At 40.6% G+C, this 7,181-nt stretch overlaps 1 long non-coding RNA gene across 1 annotated transcript; it reads left to right on the top strand.

Moving 5' to 3' along the window:
• Window positions 1–2,624: 2,624 nt before the first annotated feature.
• Window positions 2,625–6,989, top strand: LOC140687270 (uncharacterized). The gene is made up of 3 exons (XR_012061461.1): window positions 2,625–2,649; window positions 6,578–6,632; window positions 6,904–6,989. It is a non-coding gene; the product is annotated as an uncharacterized lncRNA (long non-coding RNA).
• Window positions 6,990–7,181: the final 192 nt, after the last annotated feature.

Here is a 7,181-nt window from a genome sequence, read left to right on the forward strand (position 1 = left end):
CTTTGTAATTTTTTTCCCCACTGCTTTTTGATTTAGGAAGTCTTTCCCCACTTGATGAATATTCATTTCTACTTTCTTCTAGGCTTTAAATGTTTGATTGTCAATTAACTGCATTCTACCTGTAATTTATTTTTGTATATGTTTTGAGAAGAGGCTCTAAGTGGACCTTTTAAAAACATTTCCCAATAGTAAGTCAATTACACACAAAATGGTTTGGGTACTCACACCAGCTTCATCACCTACGGAACAAGTTCCAGTTATTTCTTCTCTCTCTGAAACTGTGGGGACCAGCACAGGTACAAATATTTTTTGAAAAATAGAATGAAAGTCCAAGTTAGATTCTTTTCAGGCTTTCTTATAACAACCTTGAAAAGGAGATTTCTGTCATCCTCATGTTACAGATGAGAAAACTGAGGCTCAGAGAGGTAAAGCAGTTTGCCTAAAGTGATACAGGTAGTCTGATTCAGATTAGAATCCAAATTGTTTGGTTACCATATCCCAGAGCCATCCTCTCAGGTTTGACTTTTTCTAGCCTTGGGAGCCCAGTATCTGTTGAATGCTGCACAGTTGGTGGAGTGGACACTGTTGGCGTCCCACCAGACCCCCTGAGGTCTGACTTTTCCATTTCTGCCTGCACATCCCCCACTTCTTCTTCTTTTTTTTTTTTTCATCCCCTGCTTCTGAGCGCTTTCTTCTGGGAGGGCTCCTGTGATACTGTCATCAGAAGATTGCCCCGGGCTACTAGAGCCATTCACTTGCATATGCAGGGACTCAGAAGTGTCCCAGAGTTTTCCCCCAGGGCAGCCCTTGGCCTTAGACCAATTGGTACAGGAGTCAGAAAGCCCAGCTCCCATGCCCCCAGTGCAAACCCTGAGGTGTAACTTACATTCCTCAGCTCCCAGTGGGACCAGGCAGACACCGAGACTCTCCAGAAATCCCACTGTTCAAAATTGTAGAATAGATAAACAAGATTACACTGTATAGCACAGGGAAATATACACAAAATGTTATGATAAATCACAGAGAAAAAAAAATGTGACAATGAGTGTGTATATGTCCATGAATGACTGAAAAATTGTGCTGAACACTGGAATTTGACACAACACTGTAAAATGATTATGAATCAATAAAAAATGTAAAAAAAAAAAAAAAGAAAAAGAAATCCCACTGTTGCTTGCCCTTTTCTACTCTCTGTCTTCCCTCCACACCCCCTGTCTGGCAGTTTAATATCCAGAGGCAAAGCAGGGTGTGAGCGTATGACACTTTCTCCAGCTCATGCTTGTGGGGGCCTAGACCGCCACTCTTGTATGGATGCCCTAAATCAATATAGCTTCAACTTTTCTGATAGTCTTTATGTTTCAGCAGGAACCCAATGTGTTTACTTTTTACATTTACAAATTATTTTGAAACTTATGTACAGTTAGATTCACTGTTTTTTGGTGTGTAGTTTTAAGGCTTTAAAAAAATGCATCAAATTGTCAACCACCACCTCAGTCAAGATACAGAACAGTTTCATTGTCCTCCCCAAATTCCCTCACGCTGTCCCCTCATAGTCAAACCCTCCCCTCTCCCTGAACCCCTGACAACCACTGATCTGTTTATCACCTCAGCTTTGCCTTTTCCAGAACATCTTATAAGTGGAATCACACAATAGGTAACTATTTGTGCCTGTTCTTTCGCTTAACACAGTGCATTTGAGATTGATCCAAGCTGCTGCAGGTGTGAATCACTTGTTCCTTCTTAGTGCTGAGTCCATTGTGTGGCTGTGCTGCATTTATGTGTTCATTTCTCAACTGGGGGATATTTGGGTTGTTTCCAGTTTTTCGTAATTATAAATAAAGCTGATACAAACATTCGCACATGGATTTTTGGTTTAATGTAGGCTTTCATTTCTCTTGGGTAATTACCAATGAGTGGGATTTCTGGGGAGTTTGATAGGTATGTGTTTACTTTGTGAGAAACGGCCCAAGTGTTTTCCAGAGTGGCTGTATCATTTCACATTGCCACTGGCAGTGCGTGAGGGTTCTTGGTGCTTGACAGCCTCACCGACTTGGTGTCAGGTTTTTGTTTTTGGATTTTTCCTATTCTAATAGGTGTGTGGCCTCAATTCTTAAGATCAGGTCAGTTAGTTCATGTCATTCCTCTACCTAAACTCTCCAGTGGCTCATATCACACCTAGAATCAAATCCAAACCTTCCTTGGCCTACAGGGCCCTTCTTGACCAGCTCCTGGCAGCCCCTCTGGTCCCCTCTTCCACTGCTCTCCAGCCATTTTAGCCAGTTCCCTGCTGGTCCTGAGACATGCCACGATGCTCCCACCTCAGGGCCTTTGCTCTTCTGGTTTCCTTCTGGAATGTTCTTTCCTCCAGGGTTCACGTAGGCAGCCTCCTTCCTGACATTCTAGTATCAGATCTAAGTCCCCAACTATTTATTATTTTAAAATTGTCTCTTCTCTCATTCTTTCTTTTAAAAATGTGTTTTAATTGAGGTATAATAAGTATATGGTAAATTGCACACATCTTAAGTGTACAGCCGATGAATTTTTACATATGTGTACGAATAACCGCTTCCCGCATCAGGACATAGAATGTTTCTGACATAGAATGTTTCCAGCATTCTAGAAAGCTCCCTCTGCCTCTTCTCCCTAAAGGTAATCACTATTCTACTTTCTATCTAATCTATATAGATGTGTTTTTCCCAGTTTTCAAATTCATATTTATAGAACCAGATGGTTAGCACTCTTTTTATCCAAATTCTTTCATTCATCTCTGTCTGTGAGATTCATCCAGGTTTTTGCATGTGGATGCATGCAATGGCAATTTGTTCTTTTTAAACAACAAGGTCCTACTGTATAGCACAGGAAACTATATTCAATATCTTATAATAACCTATAATGAAAAAGAATATGAAAAGGAATATATGTATAACATATCTGTATAACTGAATCACTATGCTGTACAACAGAAACTAACAGATTGCAGATCGACTATACTTCAATAAGAAAAAGTTTGTTCTTTTTTATTGCTATGAAGTATTCTATTATATAACTACACCACAATTTATCTCTCCGTTCTGCTGATGACAGACCTGATGGTTGTTCCTGATTTGGAGCTATTGAGTAATGTTGCTTTGAACATTTTTATGCATATCTTTTAGCAGATATGCACTCATTTATTTCAGGTTATGCCTGGGAGTGGAATTGCCAGATCATAGGGTAGACATAGGCTTATCAGCTATTTATTCTTTTACTTGTTTAAATTATTTTTCTCCCATTAGGCTCTACGTTCCATGAAGGCAGGAAACAAGCTTGTCTTGTTCACCAGTGTATTTCCAGCATGTAGCACAATGCCTGGCACATAGTAGGTGCTCGATAAATATTTGTTAAATAAATTAAAGGAGAAACTTAAGCTGCTATCAGCTCAAAGAGAGTTATGGCTGAGCTGGGACTAGATCCAAATCCTTCTGACTTCCACCCTCCACAAGCTGAGATTTGGGAGCCCAGCTGACTCGGAAGGAGACAGAGCCGCAGGTGCTGGGTTGATTTCACCATCCCGTTATTCTTTGAAGAAAAAGTGGTTCCCTCTCCCTCTCTTGGCCTGCATTGTCACAGCTTGAAATATTCTTTTGATTATGAGAACATTTCCCATTAAGTGTGCGTCTCCAGCTTCCCCCCCAGTATTTATGAGCTCATAACTCCAGGATCTGTCACAATCAGTGTTGCAAAAGTGTGTCTGAATGTAATGAAATAATTCGATGAGGAACGTGGCAAGGAGACAGTCAGAATTTTCTCTTGCCTTACAAACCATCCCCAGGGGATGGGTGTATATAAATCAGCTCCTCCCTTAATTAAGTAAAACATTTTAAGGAAAGAAACAAATTAATTACTACTTCATGGTACCACCCCAGCCAATTACCCAAACGGTTCACATTCCATAAACCTCGCCTGAATTTAGAACTAATTATTGCTCTTTTGGTTTGTTTATACTTCCCACTATGACAAAGATCTGTTTTAAAAGTGGGTAGCGTGGGATAGTTTTTCCCTCCACTTTCAAGATGATTTAAATTGTCATAAGAATCAGGAGGTCTTTTCTTTTTTTTTTTTGAATCTGAAAACACAGGATACATAGAATGTATATCACTCAGAGAGGGAAACAGAAATGATCTTGAGTATTGCTGGGGTTGTGGGGAGAAGCCCATAGGGTACAGAATGCGTAGGGTCTTAGCCTGGATCCGCCCCTGACTTGCTGTGTAACCTTGGGCAGGAACAGGACATCTCTGGTCTCTGTCTGGTCTGGTTGGGCATCTTCCATCTAGCTGCTTGCCCCTCTTGCCACCGGGCATGTGGTCCCAATAGGAGAGAATCCTATTATTTTAGAAATATTGTCCAACCTGACCTGATGCTCTTCCTAACTCTCCTTCGTGCTGGCTCTGGCCTCACCGTTGCCCAGTGGGCCTGACCCATTCTTATCTTTGATCCAGGGCATCTGTTGACTAATGCTTCACCCATTCCCACCCCAAAGTGACCCTGCCTCATGCTGGCTTCCTGCATCTGGCTACCTTCTGATTGGTCTGGTCACGTGATGGAACAGGCTGCCCAGGCCTGGCCTTGGCTCTTCAGGGGTGTGTGGGTGTAGGGGTCTCATTGACATCAAACACAATTGGTCCTGGGTAGCCCTCTCCAGCTGTGAGCCTTGTTCTAAGTCCAGAGCCACCTGCTGGCTCTTTGTGAGTAGGAAGCCAAGCCCTAACCTTCCTTTGCTCCTGCCACTCTTCTCATACGTGTCGCTGTGTACACTGTAGGCACTCAATAAGTACTGAGTCACCACTCGAATTTTAGTGAAAGACAAGGATGACCAGAAAGAAGCAACAATCTAACTCTTCAAAACAGTTTTATTGAGGTATGAGTCATACATAGTAAAGTACATACATTATAAATGTACAACCCTGTGAATCTTTACTTTGTGTACACCCACATAACCCCCATCTAGGTCAAGACACAGGATACTTCCAGCCCCCTAGAAATTTCCCTCCCAGTCAATACCCTTCAAAAATAACCATTATCATGACTTCTATCTCCGTAGATTTTGTCTGTTCTTGAATTTCATATAAATGCAGTCACCTGGCACCTCATTTTTTGTGCCTGGCTTCTTTCACTCATCTGCTTTGTCTATAGAAGTATTCTTTTTTTTTTTTAACTGTAGCATACGTGTACTTCTTTATTAATACGTTAGATATTTTGAGGTACCTGTAGGTCATAGGTACTGTGGACACACTATGTAATTTTTTGTAGCCTTTTCTTTAAATTGAAGTATAGTTGATTTATAATGTTGTGTTAGTTTCTAGTGTACAGCAAAGTGATTCAGTTATACATATACATACATATTCTTTTTCATATTTTCTGTTATTGTTTATTACAGGATATTGAATCTAGTTCCCTGTGCTATATAGTAGAACCTTGTTGTTTATCTATTTTATATATAATAGTTTGTATCTGCTAATCCTAAATTCCTAATTTATCCCTCCCCACCTTTTGTTCCCCTTTAGTGACCATAAGTTTATTTTCTGTCTGTGTGTCTGTTTATGTTTCATAAATAAGTTCATTTGTGTCATATTTTAGATTCCACATATAAGTGATGTTATATGGTATTTATTGTTTTCTTTCTGATTTTCTTCACTTAGAATGACAATCTCTAGGTCCATCCATGTTGCTGCAAATGGCATTATTTTATTCCTTATTATGACTGAATAGTACTCCATTGTGTGTATATATACATGATGCTGAGTGAAATAAGCCAGTTACAGGAGGACAAACCGTATGAGTCCACTTATAGGCAGTCTCTTAAGTAGTCAGACTCATAGAAAGAGATGGTGGTTGCCCAGTGCTTGGGGGTGGGGAAAATGGAAAGTTATTGTTTGGTGGGTATAGAGTTTCAGTTTTGCAAAATGAAAAAGTTTTAGAGATTTTATTTGCACAAAAATGTGAACATATTTAATGCCACTAAACTGTGCACTTAAAAATGGTTAAGATGGTAAATTTTATGCTTTTTATTTATTTATTTTTTTGCCACAATTAAAACAACAAAAACAAGCTTCAAGGCTCCCCAGAGCCTTTAGGGTGAACCTGGACCTGTTTGCCTGGCCTCCTAGGCCCTCTGAACCATCACTAGCCCCTCCTTCGCAGTTGCCTCCCACCAGTCCCACCATATCCTCCAGCCCTACCAAGCTCTTGCACTTTCCCAAAGCTCACACTTGCTCACCAACAGGCTTCTCCATGGCTGTTTTCTCTGCTTGGAATGTCCTTCTCCTCTGCTTATCAGCCTTTTGAAATTCTAATCATCTTTCCAGAACCAGCTCAAATGTATCCTCCTCTGTGAAAACTTCTTGTAACCCTTCTCAAGGAAGAATTGATGCCCACCCTGATGTATGCCCCTGACACTTTTAACATCACTACCACCACCACCACCTTAGCTACTATTAAATGAGTGCTTAATGTGTGCTGAGCACTGTGCCAAGCAAGCTGTATGCATCAGTATCTCAGTTAATCTTCATAATAACCCTCTATCATCCCCATTTTACAGATGAGGAAACTGAGGCTCAGAGAGGGAAAGCATCATGCCCAGGATCACACAGCTAGTAAGTCGTGGCACTGAGACTTAAACCTTCCTAAGTCCAGAGAAAAGCTTTTAGCCACTCAGATCTACTCCCCATGTATTCCCAAATGATTGCGTTGTCCATATATTGTTTATTTTTCTGCTTCCTCAACATCCTGCCTCCTCTACACTGTGTCTGGCCCAGGGCCTGGTACAGAGGGGGAGCTCATTTCATGGGAGTTTTGTTGCACAACCTCAAGTAAGTCAGTGTCAGTGCTAACCCCCTAATTCCACCACTTCTATTTCCCCTTCAGGAATTGGCAGATTGGCAATCGCAAAGGAAACATCCTCAGCTGATCAATAAATAATAATGTTGGAGAATTTAAAATAAGAATCTGGATTATTAAAGTTACAAATCTTTGGTCTTTATACCTTTAATAAAACATGCATCTATTAATAATGGATACTGGTTCTGGCCTGCTTATGCTGAAAAGGGGGAAAAAATGACCAGTCAAAAGATGCTAATATTTTTTCTTCTTACCCGGTTTGGCTGCCAACTGCTTCCCTGACAAATTGCTCATCATTTAAGAAG

Source organism: Vicugna pacos, chromosome 19, assembly GCF_048564905.1.
Source record: "Vicugna pacos chromosome 19, VicPac4, whole genome shotgun sequence".
NCBI lineage: Eukaryota > Metazoa > Chordata > Mammalia > Artiodactyla > Camelidae > Vicugna > Vicugna pacos.